The 20,286-nt window shown below is 47.8% G+C and overlaps 2 non-coding genes across 2 annotated transcripts; both read right to left on the reverse strand.

The window, feature by feature from the left end:
- Positions 1 to 16,240: 16,240 nt before the first annotated feature.
- On the reverse strand, positions 16,241 to 16,322 carry TRNAL-AAG (transfer RNA leucine (anticodon AAG)). Its single transcript has one exon. It is a non-coding gene; the product is annotated as a tRNA-Leu (tRNA).
- A 380-nt stretch (positions 16,323 to 16,702) lies between these two features.
- Positions 16,703 to 16,784, reverse strand: TRNAL-AAG (transfer RNA leucine (anticodon AAG)). Its single transcript has one exon. It is a non-coding gene; the product is annotated as a tRNA-Leu (tRNA).
- Between the last annotated feature and the right edge of the window lie 3,502 nt (positions 16,785 to 20,286).

Here is a 20,286-nt window from a genome sequence, read left to right on the forward strand (position 1 = left end):
GGCACAGTGGAAAGGAGGAGGCCACCGGCCCACGCCCACGCACGGAGGAAAAGAAAGCTTTTAACCACCACAGCAACAGGCCCTCCCGGCCCTTCCGGGAAAAAAAGGAACCCCGCACACGACCCTTCGCGCCACAATGAGACAAAGAAGGCCCTCTTCCGAAGTGACCGGAAACGCGGTTGCTTATCTACAATACTACACTGTACATATGCGAGAAAACAAAGCACTTCAAAACACATATTATACAGACGGGAAATATTTAGCACGAAAATACACTTTGAAACATTCACGGCACTGTACAGAAACGAAACATGCATTCTTCCACTCACATATACGGGCTGAAGGCTCAGCGAAGTAGCTCGCTCCGGGAACGCCGCGGAACGGCCTCGCCACGGCGAAGGCTGGTAAAGTCCGAGCTCAGCTCTCAACCGAAGATGTCCGATATCAAGCACGGAACAAAACACAAAAGCGAATGTCGTCTGAGGAGGCACCGAAGAGACAACCGAAAGCGATCGTATGCTTCGGTCGTGCCCGCTTGCCAAAACGTGAGATCAATGGACCTCAGCATCACCTATCTCGCTCACAAAAGTAAGCGATCAAGTCGGCAGCGTAATTCGACTTCTCCGCGCGCTACAGAGGGCACGAACAAGACGAGGGAAAAACTGCGCGTAGAAAGGAAAAATCCTTTCGCGCCATCTTGGCCCTGTTTCTCGCCGCGGAACAAAGGTTCGCGGGTATCGCTAGGCCTGGACTCGGCGGATCGGCTCTCAACACCTCAAAAGCGAGAACGAGTGCCTTCCCGCGGTAAATCTGCGTTACTGACCGTCAACAGCCGTGGGTCGTGAAGGAACTTGGTTAATTTAGAAAGAGATGCTGCGACGCTGTTGGGCGGACTCGATATTCCAGCACGAGCCGTCATGACCCATCGGGCAAGCCCCGGGGACGCCAGTTCCGTCTGGCTTCGGCCCCTCGGCGCGCGCTGCAATACAAGCTAGCGTTCCGGCGCCAGGTCTCTCTCAAGAGACAGAATTCCACGGCCTCATGCGCGCGACGCAATACCAGCGACTTTCCGACGCATTGTCTCCCTGAGACTACCGTGAATTCTAAACGCGAAAGGGGTCACCACGCTGGGCCATGAAAAGCTCTTTGGGCTGGAGATAATCCTAGCTGCTCCCAAGGAGTCTGGCCAGTTTTGCCGTCCTTACACAGCGTCCTACGAAGCCAGGCCTCTGCTGCGCCACTCCTCGGCGCGGCGCGGGGATGCTCGTACGCGTAGTCCCCTTCGGCGCCAGCGCGATAGCATCCACGCAAAAGGCGGCTGGCTGAATTACTTTAATTCCGAATAAAGGTTCCTTTCTCACGCATCCATCGACCAGAAATTACGAATTCGCAAGTTTGCTAACAGATCCTAACTACCCGCAACGGAGGGTAGAAAGGCGTCTCATGCGCGTTACCACCTGGCTTAACTAGCCCTGAAGCTTGCAACAGAATGCAGTAACTACAAAGGTAGGAACTGCCCCACGTTGGTGCGCCAATTATGTGGGATCGTCATCACCCGAGTGTGACGGTGTGCTAATTAGGTAGCACTTCGCCCACATATCGCGGGTTCGGGCCGGAGCAAGCTGAGGGCACTGCCAGCGCTTGGTGCGCGCCTGCGCTCTCGCTCCGAAGGAAGGAAGGCGCAGTTATTTAAGAGCACGAGTGTTTATTACACAGAGAGCTGCATTACATAACACTGCACTAATCCCCAGACCTCGGTGCAACCCATAGCCCCGCCGCAGCACCCGAAAGCGGGCCCGCGGAGCCGCGCGTGCAAAGCAAAGACTACAGACGCGCGGGACAGCACAGCTAAGGGCGATCGCATGCCGCGCGGCCAACCAAAGGGTTAAATCGCGCGCAGCGCAACACGAGGGAGTATAGGGTATACGCGGAGCACATCTTGACGACGCAGGTCGCACATCGATGGCTCATCGCGCGTCGTCACCGGCAATGGCCGGCGATGACGGAGAACCAGCCAAATCAGGCCCTCCCGAATCCGGAGTGCGTCGGCGCCGCACAGGCGGGCTACACGACTCCGGAGGTTCGGGCCTGGACTCAAGCATACATACTAGATGCGCACGTTAAAGCACCCGCGTTCTTGGGCCCCCGGCAAAGGCCGGGGCACCCGGGAGCCAAACTCTACGCACCTTTCTGCTGCCCGAGTCGGTGGCGATCTCCCCGCTCATTTCCCGCTCGGGACCTCTCGCCGAAACAACGCCGCCCAACTGTCACTCGGTGTGACCCAATGGGGAAGCGAGGTCGAAGCGGGAAGAACGGAAGGGAGGGTGATTTACTGCGGTTCTCGGAAGAGCTTCCCTTGCAAGGGAGGACAAGCAACGCGGCTGCCCCCATTCCGCTCGCGGACACCCCACGGGGGGTCTCTCTAACGAACGAAACGGCAGAAGCGGGCGCACACTCGGGTAGCCCAAGAAGCTCAATCCCCACAAACTTCAATAGGCTAACGACTCTCTCTTAGTGACGAAAGCTTAATAACGACTGGTTTTTAAACCAGCTGTAAAGTCGTAGACAATACGAAAGGGAGCAAAGTTTGAGCGCTCATTTAATGATTACTGCATAATTATATGCGAGAAGCACAGTTATTTCTGTTCTTGACGAGTTTTCCTGTTGGCGTATGTTATCCAAAAGTCATGCTCAAGTTCAGTGGAGAACAAAAAAATTTACAATCGTCCGCAAAATTTTGTTCTGTCTGATATTGTTCACGACTGTACCTCCATCACTTAGCTTGCATCAACCGAAAAGCTCTGGGTTTCCCTCTCTGGTGCTGTTGAGGCCAAGTAAATTCGTGGTAGGACGCAATGGTGCCCCTGCTGGTTGGCATAGGCCGAGTCACGCTACTAGAGGGCAATTTTCATTAAATGTTTATCTCCATTTACAGCAAATAAGAAAACTAGCAAGGATAAAGTGTGCGCAAGTGACTGACTCGAAGATAAAATTCGCCCCTGATCCCCTCCTAAACCATTCCTTCCAGTCGCAATGTCCTTAGCCTCGGTGTTGCAGACAGTAGCCAACAGACCGATACCAACACGCTTACAGCGCATGCCCACAATTGCTGCGGCGGTCATGATGCCTGTAGTTCTCGTCATTTCACTGCTACGATTATGGGCATGTGGCTAAATTAATGCGAGTTCTACGGCTGGGCACACTCTGATCTGTATTTATTTATTTATTTCAAGATACCCCTAAAGGCCCTCTTTCACGAGGGTATTACATAGGGGGTGGTAAAAAGTACAAATTGTATACATAAAAAGAACATTTAACATGAGTAACAGGGCAAAAAAGAAGCAAGAAAAGAGCAATAACTAGTAGTCAGCAAAAATCTAAATGTGGCGGAACAACAAGACGCAAAAAAAAAATAAAAACATCGGAATAAACAGAACGAAAAGCTAAACTCAAACACATTACGGTGAACAGAACAGAACTAGAAGAAAACTACACATCGCTTTGATTTTTTAAAAGTTCATGAAATGATGTCGCGTTAGTTTCAGTTGCGATTGTGGAAGGCAGCCGGTTCCAATCAATAATGGTTTTGGGTATGAATGATTTGGCAAAACTTGAAGTGTGACATGTGATGCGCTTGATCTTGAAAGGATGGTCACGGCGTGGAAACACTGCTGTGGGTAAGTGAAAGAAATCATCGTGAAGCAAAGGATGATGGTAAATTTTGTGAAAAAGTGTTAATCGGGAGAGTTTACGACGATGGGAAAGGCTGTCAAGACCAGCACGAGCTTTTAACGCCGTGACGCTAGTAAAACGTGAGTAGTCGGAATAAATGAAACGAGCAGCACGGTTTTGCAGGGATTCTATGTTATCTTCGATGTAGGCTTGATCTGGGTCCCATATGGCGGAAGCGTACTCAATTTTAGGTCGAATTAGTGTAATATAAGCAAGTTTACGCACGTGTGCCGGAGCATGTCGAAGGTTACGTTTTAAAAGGCCAAGAGAACGGTTAGCAGCTGCTAGAATGAAGTTAATATGATAGTTCCAGGTTAAGTCTGATTGAAGGTAAACTCCTAGATACTTGTAAGTGGAAGTTGTTTCAACTGTTATGTCATTAAGAGAGTATGTGGTTGGGATGCGATAAGAATTTCTAGTAAAGGAGACGAGCTTTGTCTTAGAGGGATTTCATTGGTCCTGTGGGGTCGGGTAGAGAAGTATTCCCTCTTGAGGTCTCGGTCTTGAGATCTTGAGGCTGTCCTGGGAGGAGACTTCTGAAGAATGGTGTGTATTCTTTGATTAGAAACTAGCGCTACAAATACTGTAGTACCTTGTGCGTCAAAGCCCCTACTTGGCACCGGACATCGCCAAGCTGCACTCATCACGGGAAGAAGGCCACCGTCTCGTCTTCCGGTGGGTTCCGAGACACTGCGGGATGCATGGAAAAGAACGTGCTGACGAAGGAACAGAGGCCGCTCACAGCGATGGCGCAGGATCACTCCAATGCAATAAGACCGATCACTCCTTCATTTTTTTCAAGATGGATGCCACCTGCCCTCTTTTATCCGCAGGGCGACGGCGAGGAATTGGGGTCGAGTGAAGGCGAAAGATTGATACCCAGAATGACGAAACAACATTTTTGGAGTGAAAAAACTATTATCACTAGCAATCCTAAAAAAAACCGATGGGTCTCCGAAGCCTCGATCTTCTACCCTTGACATTTGACACTTAACCCTTGCTCTTTGACTTTTGTAACGAAATGACTTGGATACGGTGGGGCTAGAAGAAGGTCACGTGGTACGAAAGTCTAAAAAAAAATTCTCGAGGTACAATGTAAGTAATCGTCTATAGGTAAGAGCCAAGTGAATTCCAAGGACAAGTTAAGACAATGTTTAGGCACTAGTCAAGCTAATTCAAAACCAAATGGTTTCGCACGCCATTCTCGATTTAACGGTGTTAAAACTATGTAATTTCTTCTCTCGTCCTCTCTGGGATCAAACAGGCATTCGACATGGACTTTTGCAAAAACGGAGTCCCATAGTAAAATTTAAAATTTCACGTGCCTCTGAGTACATTCATGCGAACCTTGTTTATAGACTGAGGCTAGACGTATACCTTTTACGCGGCGGATCAACCGTTTTACGCGGATCAACCGTTCATGTATACCACATGGCAGATCAGACAAATATGAAAAGAGAGAGGCGCTACCGCTCCCCCCTCCCACAATACCCCGAAATCGAGCTAACATCCTTAGTTCTCAATTATCTTAGCAGTGCTCGAGTTCGGCATGCATTCCCCAGCACTTTACCCCCGTTTTAAGAAACTACGTAGGTCCCTTCGGAAAAAAAAGTAGATATTTTCCTGCGCCAGATCATGTGGTTTAGAACAACAACAACAACAGCTTCTTTTAAGAACCCTAGCGAGCATTGGAACAATCACGAGGGTAGCTGAGATATACTGAATTAAGTTTTTTTTTTATTTTACAGACTTATCTGCCAGAGCAAGTATTCGTGCTTGTGTACATACCTTGTTCATTATTTATGCAATTATTAATTTTTTCTTGCCCAGAACGTAACTGCGTGCCATGTACCAGATAGGAATTCGTGATGTCTTCGTGTTCCATGCGTTTTTTTTTTAGTTCAGTGATTGATGCGAGTTGGCTACGCAAAGGTAAATATGATGAAGAATTATTATAAGAGGAAAACAGTCATTCAGCCTGAGGACATCATCATCATCATCATCAAAATAGTCGCGTGAGCTCGTTCTTTCGCATCAGAACGCGGACAGCAGCCAAAGAAGCCATCTTTGTTGCATCGAGGCGGACAGTTTTAACCGCTGACACCATGTCGGTAAGCGGGTGATTTCTATTTTTTCTTCCGGCTACGAAGGCGCTGCAAAATTCTCCAAGCCCAGGCTTATAATACTCCTTCCGAACCTGACATGCTGCATATATGCCAGTGATAGGACGATAGGCGCGGAGCACCCTACTCCCTCCTGGGTCTGCGTACTTGAGTTGGGAAGGTAGAGGTGCCACCTATATCGGTGGACAATAAAGTTTCCCGCTCTCTCTGCCTCCTTAAGGGGCGTATAGATGCGAAGCTGTTACCAAGTCGAGCCTGAGCACTTAATTACCATTGCGCCTGCGTGTGGCTACATGGTCCTAGCTTTGTACGGCTTTTGATTAATTATTGCAGGATGGAGTACACTTGGGGCGTCCTAGCAACGACAAACAAGGCCGTGGTGCTGGCCGCAAAAAAAAAAAAAAAATACTCGTCGCCTGTATACTTAATTTTGATGGCTGCCATAGTTTCATTTTACTCACGGGAGAAAAATTACAAACAATGCTAATTTTTTTTAGTTTACTGTTACCCAAAATGTATCTCAAATGAAAGAATGCGGGCGCTACTCTCGTTTGAGTGGTTTATTAGTAAACCACTACTACTACTTTTTGTTGACTGGGAATGAGGGACAGCTTATTGTATAGGCCGAGTTTAATCACCGTCCCTCACAGCCCAAGTGCCTTTGGACGCGCAAGCCTGGCCACACTGAACGATGCAAGAGAAGTTAAAACAGAAAAAGTTCGAAATCCAGCAGAGGGCTGCAATACAGTGGCGTTAATTCTCAGTGGTGCGTTGCAACTCGTGACACAAAGCTGATTTGCACGAGTACGTTCCCCTATTAAAGTACACAGCACCGCTGGCTTAGGTTGTTCCAGACATCAGCGAGCGCAAACCGTCAGATCCGACCAGAAGGTGCTGCACATCTTATCGCTATTGTGCTACCGCCCACGACTGGACATTTTAAAGGGACACTGAGGAGAAATTGAAGTTGGCTTGTATCGGCAGAATACCAGCTCCTGATTACAAAAACGCCACTCATACTGACAACAAAGCTCTTGTAACGTAGAAAAGAGCAAGAACCAAAATACAGGTATCGCCGCCACAGGCGAAACTCGCAAGTACAAGCGTGATGACGTCATAGGACAAAGCAGTGTGGCTAGAACCAATGGTTCTGGCAACTCTAGGACCCGAGAACCAACAAATCACTGAGGCGCAGCCAATGCCACGGCCGGTCTCGACAGGAGAGAGCGCGCGCGTATGCTAAACGGTATGCTAAAGGTGTCTATTTGCGAGAACTTCGTTAACGACTTCGAGAACGAGATCGATCGTAACGCTGGCAAAACGCCAGTGCAAACGTAAGAGAAGCGACTGTAGCGACGGCCGCAATAGCCGATAGATGCCTTCAACGTTCGGCCGGCGGTAGCTTTCGTTTCGGCTGCTGGTAGGCCGCACTGCTGGTCGCCAGAAATCACGGAGTCTGCGTTACGTCATGTTTCGCGTTACTTAGTCCTGTGTCGTCATAGGAGAATCCCAAGTTTGAATCAGAGCGGCGGGAAAAACTTTTTCAACTTCGAATCCAAATTTCTTAGAAATAAATGCATCTTTCGCTGCCGGCCAAGTGGCAACAAAGCCATGACATGCCGAACTATCGGATTTTGCTATAAAAAATATTAATAGTGCTCTACTCAGTGTCCCTTTAAATCTCATAAGAACCGATGGAGAACGACCTTCGTTATTTTCTATGGCTGGCAGCCGTCCGTTCCAAGACGGCCTGTTTCTCTGCCTACGCCTCGCAAAAACACAACCCTACGCTATACGAGGAACGCCATTGTAGAAGATCACATTCATTTAGAACGCTTTATTTTATTTGTTTTATTTACAGGTACTGCAGTCCACAAGGGATTGAGTCTTTGGGTGGTTCTTTGGGTCTTCAAACACATACTATGAAATAAATAGCCGCTTTGCTTTTCGTCTTCATGGAATCTGGGCCGGTTCGGCCATGTATTGAATCAATGAAATCGTGCTCATTAAAAAAATAACTGCTGCTGCTTCGAACGCGACTTAATATTTAGAGTTTGCGGGCCGTAAAAAAAAGGCTTATTAAAAATCTAGAGCTGTTCAGCGTAATTGCCCGTGTATGCAACCCTTTTAATTTGGCTCTCGGAACTTCGGGGACGTTCACAGACAAGACCACAGTTCAGAAAGCCGGCTGGGCGAATCCGCCTTAACTTCTCTTCGTTGTGTGTTCACCAAACTATATTTTTTAAAGTTTTATCGCGATTCAGGCGCCTTGCCCAGCCAATTTTTTCTTTTGTTGCTGAAGGCAACTTGAACTCTGCGAAAAATTTTCCCCTTGAGGTACTACTGTAGAAACGGGTCCAGGCCTGAGCCCTGCCGGGCTTGAAGCCGCGTGTCTGGGCCGGTCTGCGGCTTTGAGTCTCGGGCTCGGGTCGGGCACGGGCTTCAGAATGCGGCCGGTGCAGTGCTCTAGCTTGGAGTGCAGTATTCAAAGAACCTCATTTCTTTCTTTCTTTGTTTTACCGCCAAGTTGCTCCTTGAGTGTGCGGAGTGAAAAACCTTGAGTTGAGATTGTGAGATCCACGGCATCATATCTGTGGGTTGCTCAGGCATGGTTCCGAGCATCGGTTGCTGCCTGCGCATGCGTAGTCTTGACACCAGAGCATGATAGAATAAAAGCTTCAGTCACAGGAAAGGCGGAGATGCCCACCTGTTGAGAAGTGACACTAGCCGCGTTTACATGAATACGACAGTGGCGCATCGTATCTTATAGCGTATCTCGCGGAGGCTACTCGCAGCTGTTTACATGTCTGGCGCTGTTTACATGTCTGGCGCTGCTTACATGTCTGTTTAAGCCTGGCGGGGCGGTGACCCCCCGCACGCAGCGGAGGGGGCCAGCCGCTCGCATCTTGAGCCACTGCCGAACTGGAGAGGCGGCGGAGCGCCTAGAGCTCGAGTCTGGCCGTTCTTGAGCATGGCCTACTTTGTTATCCTACTGAGGAGGTTTTGTATAGCAACGGCAGGAAGGAGGAGGGGGGGGGGGAGGGCAACTGCAAACCTGTTCAATTCGCCCCGGAAGTCGATTTGCTTTTTCGATCTGCCCCCGTCAGGCGTATCGATACTACGCGCTTTCCTTGCTCATTATCGCCGTTTACATGAATGCGATGACCCAGAAAGTTGATACGATGCGGTGCTGTCGCATTCATGTAAGCGTGGCTACTGGCCTTCCACTCCACACAGGGCGAAGAGGGAAGGGAAGGAAACACAGAGGTGGAGTACAAATGAAAAGTGATGACAAAATATATGACACAGTGAACTGCAAGCGAGATCCGGACCATGGAGATTCTAGCGGACACACTGTCTTGCATTAACGTCGGCGCAAGAACCGCACTATTGGGTTGGCAGTGGTAGAGCAGTGCCCGACGCTTGAACAAACCTATGCACATGCAGAAGCAGCCTCCCGCCGAGCCACCCGCCGAGCCGCCCACATTGCCCGTCCTGCCTCCGGAGAAAATGTCGCCGGAGCAGAGCCAACAATGGGCCAACGAGATGGAGGTAAAAACCGTCGCGACGCCGTCTGCTATACCTTCTATCACTTGCCATGAATTTAAGCAACGTAGCAGTCCTCGCTCGACGGCTTAGGTATGCATACCCTCCCCAGTTTTTTGCCATGCGGTTTTCTTGTCAAATATCTTGCCTCTGCACGTACCACTCGCCCGTCTCTCCCTCAACGCCTTTGAGAAAATTCATATGTCTTTGCCCCGTTTGAGTGCTCAGGCGCGCATCAAACTTTAGTCCACCTTTTCGCACTGCTACGTATTGCTGTCATCCCAGTGGCTGGCTGCTTAACAATTTGTATAGTACAGCAACCGCCTGCGTAACAACTTCTATTTGCCCATTCTGTTCACGGCTGCCGCGGTGACTCAGTGGTTATGGCACTCGGCTGCTGACCCGAAAGTCTCGAGTTCGATCCCGGCCTCGGCGGTCGAATTTTGATGGAGGTGAAATTCAAAAGGCCCGTGTACTGAGCGATGTCAGTGCACGTTAAAGAACCCCACGTGATCGAAATTTCCGGAGCCCTTTGCTACGGCGTTCCTCATAGCCTGAGCCTGCGACGTTAAAACCCTTAAACTAAACCATCTTGTGTACGTCTCGACTGAACGTTTGCAGGTGAACAAGTGCCATCTACCAATATTTCCCGTTCTGTCGTAACCCATGAAATAAATTTGGCTTCACAAACAGTAGTCTCATTGTACGCGTACACCCTGAACTCTCACGTTTCCGCCTTTAGTCCAGCACAGCGCTAGCACCTCAACGTCCCTTAGATTGCAGTTTTTAAACTTCCTCAAGCTTCACAATCAGTCGCCTCGTACCCTGCTGATCCTGACTGAAGCCTTGTGCACTGACTACAGTGTCACTGCCTTCCTTTCGCGGACAGCGCAAGCAAGCTGTGTTGATCAAGACGCCCCCTGAACAGGAACGTCACGCCCCAGTAGCCGCTGCAGGTGGTCGCCGGGCGTCCTCGGCGCGGCGCGCATCGATGTCCGGCAGGCGACGTAGCTCGGTGGGGGGACGCCGGGCCTCGCTGGCTGCAAGGCGGCGGTCATCGGTGGCTGCGGCCAGGCGGCGGTCCTCGGTGTCCGGCGCTAGGCGGCGCTCCTCGGTCGGCATGCGGCGAGCCTCGATGGGAGGACTCCGGCGTCCGTCTACGCTCCTCGTCGACGAAGAGGAGCAGTGAGTGACACCTGGTGTACATGCCTTGCACTGGCGTCTTAATGGTCGCCATGTCTGAGACCATTCGCCACTGGTCGCTTCGGCCCGTGATGTGAAAGCTGGGCTTTGCGCCCTCTCTTGAGTCTCGTGACGTCACTGGCCATACAATACAGTTATTTTTTTTTGTCTTTCCAGTTGCGAAACCCCATACCGTTTATACTTTGAAATACGGAGGTCTGATTGGGCCAGATTACGGAGCTTCGCAGTATTACGACTGCCGTGCTAAATAACTCGAACTTTTTTACAAACAAGTTCCAAACGCCGATATTGTTAATAAATGCATGACCCCCTGGCAACGAAACCAGTGAAACAGATGCAGTAACATAAATGCATACCTGTGAAAGTTCGGTGGACAAAAAAGGGAGCTAGAACAACTTAAAAAAATAACCTGTTGGGCAGACAATGGCGAAAAACGGCGACGGCTTTTATTGACCACTTTCAGATGACGCCACCATCATTAAAAATCCGCAGGATGGCCACTGGGACTGTAGTAATATTTTGGAGCGGTGTTTCCTAACTGGTATGATCAAAAGTACCTGACGCTACCACATTCACATTGTCTGAGTCATATGTGCACAGCAGACCGGCGAGGAAAGAGACGACGCTCAAGTCAGAGAGCTCTATAGATATGGAAGACAAACCATGTCGTAGGTCAGCGTATAGTTGGGACAAGGGACGCCAATGAATGGTGGTGAACTTCAGTATGTTTCCAATGCTCGTCTTTCCCGATTGTAGCGAAGCTCTTCTGGTCCTTTGCAAAAGAGGCTCCTATTCTGCTTAGTGTCTCTCACCCCATGGTATCGATTTGGCATTGACTGCGCTCAAGAGTTTCATCAGAGACGTACTGCAGGCATGTAAACTGATCTGACGATTTTTCAAAAGCTAGGCAACATGGCGAAAGCCATGGACGAAAGGCAAAGGAACACAGGAGAGGTCCACGTCTTTCGTGTTGTTGTCTAACAGAGTATCACCAACTCGCCCGTCTAGCTATAGTTTGTGCCTTCCATGAGCTGACATCGCCGGTGGTTGCGCACCTGTCCGGCATCGAACTGCTGGGTCGAGTTTCCCTCAAACACTCAAAAATATAAATGTGCACGTGCGATAGGGGTTAATAAATAAAATGCGCTGACCATTTGCAGACGCTTATGAGCTGTTTTCCTCATTTTGGGTTTCACATTTAAAATACCAAATTTCTAAACAGATGCAGAGGTTCTATTTTCACATTCATAATCAAAGTAATTTCGTTTGCGTCACTGTAAGAGTTCCACGTATCTGTATAGGCTTAAGAAATTTCTGAAATGCCGTTCCTGGAACCTGTGCCAATAAAAGTAATTTCGTTTGCGTCACTCCTGAAACCTGTGGGAATAAATTTTTTAACGCTTGGCTTAATTTACGCTAGAGACCTTGTATATCCTGCTCAAGCCCGGAACGGAAATACTGCCACTAATTGTTTTTAGACGCTTAGGATATGATAATCTCGCTCCTAAAACATGACTGAATCATATTTTTCTGGCTTTAAAACATTTGGCTGCGTACTGTTAAACGTCTAATATAGAGATAATTATGAAATTTTTGAAACACAGAGGAGAATTACAGACCTCTCTATGCTCAAATATGTACAGGGTCACTCAAAATAAAAGGGAACGCGGGAGCGTGCGGCTGCAGCAATTCGCGAAACGCTGTCGGCGAAAGCCGGCTAGAATCGGCGACAAAAGTGCAAATCAACATGCGCAATAACCAGGGCCCACTACTCTTTCCGCGCATGCACTTGGTGCCTCCTAATACAGCCAGCCCTCGGCGGCAGCGCTTCGCGAAGAGCGGAGGCCGCACGCTTTCATGTTCCCCTTCATATTGAGCGTCCCTGTACAATGAGTGCTTGATGCACGGTTACAAGAGCTAATAAGTGCTTAAAAGTGCTGTATCGCCTATTGAAGTGCGCGCGGACCCGCTTGCTTTCTTTATCGTGCCGCACTCCCATGTTTTTCAGAGTTTGTGAACCATAGAATGTGACTTTGATGGTACTCACTAGATGATACTCATTTGCATCCACCCATGCGCAGCCAAACGGCTTCAAAAGAAAGCTATACAGCTTCCATACAAACTTAGTAGATTGGTCGTGTTCGGAGGTTTCGAATTTTTCTTTAACTATGAATTTCCTATGAGGCTGTATAGCTTTCCTTTGTAGCCGTATGGCTGCGCTTGGGTGGATGAAAATGAGTACTTACTCCCTTATTACAAATCTACACCAGGCTGGAGGATTTCCATAAATATTTTACAGAGAGCTTTTCACGACACTGAACTTCCTTCCATGGCTGCAGGTTAGAGGAGGACCCGTACTCGTCCTTCTATGTCATCTTGAGTGTCGTGCTGGCAATCGGCAACATGGTTCTGGCGGCGGCGTTGATCTACTTCCTCATGTTCGCCCAAAGTGAGTGCGCATGCGCGAACAGTACCGCCTCTCTTCTTCAGTCCATTGCATTGCTTGGCATTTAGCGGGAGAATGGGAACCTCTGATCAGGAGGCAGGTGCATTAGGCGCACGTACGCGGTAAATGGAACCGGAACTGCGTCGGTTTGTAGAGCTTTGCAAGAGTATGAGGGGTTTATACGTCCGGAAGTTACACGGGAGGTCCTATGAGGATTCCGAAAGGAAGGGCTCCGGTCGAATTTCCGCCACCACCAACATGGCACACCACCCAATTGATTTGGCATTTAGGTTGCACCGAAAGCTGCCCCCGCGGCCTGGGTTCGATATTCCCATGACCTTAAGCTTCGCAGAAAAACGCCCTATATACACCAAGCCATCGCATCGAGTCCTTTGCAGGAGGCTGTATGGGCGCCGCCATATTCCTCTCTCTACTATTGTGAGCATTATGGCAGGAGGCGCAGGGCAATTGGTGAAGCGCTCGTCTTATCTATGTTCGCAGATGACCAAGAAACTTGCAGTTTCTATTTTCTACAATCAATATCGCATCAAGGTTCAAAACTAAAAGCGTTCTGATATTAGAAATTAAATTTTATACTGCAACTCAGAAAGTATTGTGTATTGGAAGCTACGAGTGCGAGGCGATAAATTGCTCTGTGTTTGACTGGTTCACGAGCTCTAAAGAATAGCCCACTTGTACGTCAACGCCATGTAGCTCTCGCGTGCATTCATTAAATCATTGTTGCAGTAGACTGCACTTGAGCCTGATTTTTTTTTTACGAATGTGCTATCGCGGACAAAAACTGCGTGGACACGTTGGCAACTGAAGTGTTGAGAGGCGAAAGCCGAGGACACTATGCCAAGACGACTTCCGGTGGATGTAACGTCACACCGTTCCCGTGGCTGTATCGATACCCTAATTGTACATCTTTCGGGGATCGTTAGTGTTAATTAGCTCAATTACACATTTCTCCACCTAATTTGACACGAATGCGACGTTTTTTTTTACCATTCTCTGACAATTGTCACTATGCCGTGACGACTTCCGGTGGATGTGACGTCACACCGTCCCCGTCGCTATATCGACGTCCGCGCTATTTGGACGCAATTTCGACATTTTTGACTATAACTGAATAACTAATTGTCCTACAGTCATAAACCTTGGCTTCTAGGTTCATTTTTTTTCCTCTTCTATCTGAACCAACCATTGGTGTTGTTCTATCGTTTTTAGTTCCCAAGTTAAACGCGTGTGACATGCATTTTTAACGGACGACAGTATGAGCCATTAAAAGCTTTCGCCTTAAAAGCAGCTTATCACCCCCCGCCCTTTGCACACAGCGCCGGCCTCGACACCAGATGGCGCAGTATGGCAGTGTTCGGAACGAAGGGGGGGGGGGGGGGGAAGGGAATAGGTCAGTTGCCTTTGTCACCGATAGTCACCGATAGATGTTTAGGTACGGCACCGACATCAGCGCTGCGGCATCTTCACGACGTCAGTGCATGAGGTTCAGGGGGCACATATGCTGCATTCGGAAATGTCAAGGCACCCGGTATGCGCGGTATACCACGTAGGGAACGCAACCAAAATAGATTATTCTGAGCGTTTGAACCCTACGAAATCAGCGCAGTTAGTATGTGTCTCTTAACGTACGAACATTAAGCTGATCACTAACTCTATAGCTACGCTTTAGATGCCCGCGTGAAGCTTTCGTATCTCTGGTGAACCTTATGTCCACAACACCTTTTCTTCGAAAGCTGAGGAAATATTTATGTTCATCTTAGTGAAGGATGCTTAGCTTTTACATGAGAGGAATTAGGACCGATTTTGTCAGTACGAAGTCCACCACTAACACTTGTTCATAATAGGGCGACTTAATATCGGCTTAAGGCTGAAGGGAATGTTCGCAACGAGCGCATTCAACACAAAATGATGCCGTAATTTACTTCAGAATGAAGTGATACGAGTTGTTCTGAAGAGGCAGCTTACTTTTTAAGCTGTAGGTGAAGTTTCTTCAGATTTCTACAGCCTTTCTGAAAGACTGAAATATTTATAGTGATTGGGGCGCTTAGCATGCTTCCCAAACCTTCTCAATATCTGCACTAAAGTTCCACACTGACTATATAACGCACTTCCTGCGAAGGACGTAGTGTGTAGTGGCTGCGGTGAACAAGCGGTTCGCGTTTCCAAAATGTTGTGCACTTTTATCAACATGAACAAGCTCATAAGGACTGCCATACCTTCGTTCTCCATATTCTGTGAGGGGCCACGAATATAGGTCCAATGGTATCCTGTTTTCGTTCTCTGTAGGCAAAAACTTGATTCCCTAAGGGTTCAGAGGTAATTCGTTCTTTAAAGACCTTTAGAGGACATCACAGAAATAAACCCTCTCTCAAAGATGCAGAAAAACGTGATCTATACTTTCCCGTTCTTTCCATATAAGACGATGCAATCTCCATAGTAAAAAAGAGCCCCTTTCTCCGTTGAAATGATTGCACACTCACAGCGCCTATGTGCAGCTTAAAAAACAAAAAAACCGGTTTTTATCCCAGACGACACATATATTTCTATAACACGTTTGAGAACATCACAGCCTGGGCATCCACAGAATAAGGCTCAGTACATGGGTCCCGGAAATAGTCTCACATCTATACTCATTGCATTACTTAAATATTATTTTGAAGGAATTTTCAGTGAGAATACAATCTCTCTAAAAAACTCCGAAATTCGTCCAGTGATGTGTGGCTATCAAACAACATAATTCGGGAACGCACGCCCGACTTTTATTTGACATATGGTGCGAAGAAAATTATACTTAATATCCCAGAAAAACAATAACCTTTGCAAATTTGAGAGCAAACAAATGTCCGGGTCCATAACCGCCTGGCTTTGCGCACCGGAATAAATTGGTTCGGCTGTGCACCTCTCCCAACTTGAGGGCCAAATAAAAACGGCGAAAACATGACGCAGCTTCTGTCGGTCACTCTATGGACGTACTGCACTAGACTGACTACTTTTCTCCTACTGTCCGCCAATCCAACTATGTTCGGACACCGTGGAAACTGACTGCTACATCAGAACAAACCTGTCGGACAGGAGATGGTAACGACCTCTTGTAATTGCTACAGAAATGTTTCCTAACAATTTGAGATGCATCATGCACTCTGACCTATAGCTGAAAAAACAAAAACTTTGGCAGCGGTGGGATTCGAACCCACGCCCCCGAAGAGACTGGTGCCTTAAACCAGCGCCTTAGACCGCTCGGCCACGCTACCGACATGCTGTACACTACTGACTACCTCTCTGGTACTTTTTCCCAACCTCGGAATAAATGAACTATGCTCGGTCGCCAAGGAACTGATTGGTCCACATCAAAAGTGTGCCCGTGTGCTGTGCGATGCCAGTGCACGTTAAAGGACCCCAGGTGGTCGAAATTTCCGGAGCCCTTCACTACGGCGTCTCTCATAGCCTGAGTTGCTTTGGGACGTTGAATCCCATAAACCAAACCAAACATCAAAAGTAACGAACAAAATGTAAAATGTCGGCCAGGATATGGTAGAGTACTCGGAACTGTTGCAGAAATGTATCGCTACAATTTGAAAGGCACCGTGCACACGAACTAATCCAATTGCTTAGCTAAGAAAACAAAATGTTCTGGCAGCGGTGGGATTCGAACCCACGCCCCCGAAGAGACTGGTGCCTTAAACCAGCGCCTTAGACCGCTCGGCCACGCTACCGACTCCTGCTATCCCGGTTGAGCGCGTGCGACTCGCGGCGTAACCCTCCTTTGGCGACGTGTCAAACGCCACGCGACCTACTTCAGAGCCGCAATGGCCCCGCCCTCTGTCGGAGTTCCGACAAAGACTTGTCTGGCGACACGCCAGCCGGTCGCCGAGCCGCAGCTGGGGAGGGACACGCGTTCCGGGCTTGTTTATCGCCGGAGCTTGGTAGCAAAGGGGAACAAAAAGGGGGTGTCAGCATCGCTGCCGTTACCTGGCTGCGGTCGCAGCGATATCTTTGCCTCGGAATAATGAGCGTGAACATTCTCAGCACACACTCGAGGAGCCTCCATGCTGGAGATTATAGAGCCGACAGCGGTTAAAAAAGAAAGGGATAGATGTCCGGGTTAATAAGAATTATGGAACATGACTTTGCTCTGTAGTGGTCTGGTCAGGATGATGATGATAATAAGCCACAGGAGAAAAGGCGGGGTATATGTCTTTTTCTTTCTTTCTTAATTTCGGTGATCTCGTTCCGTTCCTAATTTTGATAAAGCAAACGAACAGCCAAAGAATATGCATGGCTATATGTTCTAGACTTCTTCAGATCTGCGTAATTTGCGATCTAGTTCGCGTAATTAGTGTGGTATTAATCAAGAAGATCGATGTGATAGAAACAAATCACAGGAGATGCGTATTTTATTCAACAGCATCTCTCAAAACATTCACGCCGTTCGTTTTTTAATAACGGACCTTCTGTTTTCAGGTTTTGCCTTTTCCATAACCATGCTAGGCACGCTATAAACTCCTCACAAATGTAATTAGTTTTAATATTTTTTTATCACAGCTATACTCCAGATCATCTTCCCTGGGCTCAAGGCGATCGATGTCGTCGTCGGTTTAGTGACGTTTGCAGTGTCAGTCGTATCCCCGCCATGGCAGCAAATTCTATAACACCACAACTCCGGTATCACGGAGTCCCATTTTGACCAATAAAAATTAAGTACTACCGTGGTGATTCACTGGAGAATTCGAAGGCTCTATGACTACTTGATCGAGGTTGGTGTCCGGCTGGAATCGGGCGTTAGTGGTTTTCCTCAATCACGGCCTTAGTCGTAGGTCGGGAAGTTAGAGGAACGGTACAACTAACACTGTCCCTCGTGCGCCCTGACGGGATGCTAGAAGCCGTGCGATTTAAAGGGACGTGAACACTGAAAAAAAAAAGGGGATGTAGGCGGTCCATTCATGTTGTGTGCTCTGATTGGACGCTTCATATTGTTTAGGTTAGTGCTAGCTATCTCCTCTTTTATCGAACACAGGCTGACACGTGCGAACTGGCATTATGCAAGCTGTTAAATAGCAATCTAAAAACAGCTTTTCAAGGATGCGACACGTTAAAACGCTGTCTGTCTGCGACACAAAAGTCCTGTCACAAAGTTAACTTCGCTATACACTAGCTGCGAGAATCGCTTGCGGCTGCCTGTATCGCGCTATGCCGACCTCATGCCTTTCCGTCGTTCCAGCACTATTTGCGCCCTATGTATGCCAATCCGAACTCCAGCTTACATTCCCAGCAAAGAGTAGTCGCTTTTAAAGTACTGCGAAATGAGTAGTCGCTTTTAAAGTACTGCGAAGTGAATTCGGGTCATTTCTGCAGCTATTAAGCAAACTCCAAAAGACAGTGTAAGAATGGTCCTTCGTGCTGAGGAGTTCTGGTCTGTTTTTAAAATAGGGTAAAATTGAAAAGTATCGACGCTTGCTTGGAACTACTCGTTAAATCGTTGTTATGAATTGTATGTGTTTCTGTCAACATCTATTAAGTATACGTCACAAGACATAACACGTGAGCGATCCTTTACGAGTGAGGTAACACTTCGTAGCAACAAGCGCACAAACACGAGGTTATTACCGATTTCTCTCCAATTAATTCACTGCCAAGCTTTCTTTCAATTGTGCATGTTGACTTAGCTACCATCCCGTGCTTGTATGTGAACCAACAGAACAGAATAATGCCTAACAGATGTTTTCTGTCGTGATGAATGACAACCGATGCACTCTTGTCACGTATTTTACAAGGATGTCAAGAATGACGTCACCTGCCACGTTGAGAGCGCTAGAAATATAAATCGAATCATTAAACGCGTTCGTATGGTGAAGAAAATGCGTCTGAACACTGATGGAACGCAGTAAGCGTACATGAAGAGACTCGTACTCGAATTTCTAGAATCATATGGATCATTTACGAACTCGTTTTCAGTGGCTCTTCAAGGCGCCTTTATAGCCGCCATTGCCGCATTCATCCGAATTTAGTGTTGTAAACTACTAAGGCCGTTTAAGCCGTTAAGTGAAGAAGACAACCCACTCTACCGGTACCAACCCTTGCTCGTCCCGTCACTTAAATTGGCAAGTTTGCGCTGGCGTCTGGGTTGAACTAGTGAAAACGTGTCAAAGTTATTTCTCAAAAATATTGCAAAGAAACTAGAGGACGCAATTTCAGCTTTAGGAAACACTGGTCTCTTATCTGAGAGGCTGTTAGACAGTGTCACAGCAGTTTGGGTGGGCCAGATTGAACACTGCGACACGGACGTAGAGAGATAACAAAGACAGTGATGTGTCCCGTTTGCCTACGTCCATGTAACAGTGTTCAAGCTGGCATGTACAAACGGAATCGCACCAACTGTCCCGGAAACATGCCTTATCGCAAAGCTTCGCGCTTGCTTCTGTTTTGGGTATTAAGGCAGAGCGCCATTGCTTTACATATATTCCTTATATTCTGCCTCCTGCTCATGTGAACATTTCCTCCTCTTTTGTTACAGGTGGCCCAAAGATACGTAAGTACACTGCTGAAGGCGTCAGTTGCTTTATCGCTTCGCGCAAGACTGCAACAGCTCCATGGATTCATTTACATGTACCCGATATCATAAGATCAATGGTTAAAACAGAAAACAGAAGAAAACAGATGGGGAACAGAAGTTTTCCATCAGCCGCACGAGAACAGTTAGGACTGCCATAGAAAACCAATGGGGAACGCTCTTGGCGATAGCAAGAACGTTGATAAAAAAAAAAGGTGCGAGCCTGCGAACGGGAGATTTGCGGATATATTGATCGTTATAGTGAAATCCTACATTCTATGAAAATATTGCGCGCATAAATGGTTTCTCGCTCAAAAATGCTTTTGGCCAGAATTGTTGGGTACGTATAAGCCAATATATGTACACCCCTCGTCAAGCCTCCAGGGCAGAGGGTGTTTTTAAGCCATACAGTGGAGCCTTCAAGTCACCCACAACACTAAACTCCCGGGGAAAGAGAGGAGCCCTTGTTGTCCCTTTCTTTGGAGGCGCTTTTGGTCTTTAAGTTTGCAATGCGCGCTCAACATGCGGCTCAAAAGCAGACCGTGTGGCCTAATACTTTTGACCACGATTGTATATACTTAAATTTGGTCTTTGAATTGTATTTAAGTGTCACTTTTTTTGCTCCAGTGCTGCCTGCGTTTCTCGTGGCTGGAAGTGTCTAGAGGGTG

The sequence above is a fragment of the Amblyomma mixtum genome, chromosome 2 (genome assembly GCF_055824585.1).
Source record: "Amblyomma mixtum isolate Tamu chromosome 2, ASM5582458v1, whole genome shotgun sequence".
In the NCBI taxonomy this organism is placed as follows: Eukaryota; Metazoa; Arthropoda; class Arachnida; order Ixodida; family Ixodidae; genus Amblyomma; species Amblyomma mixtum.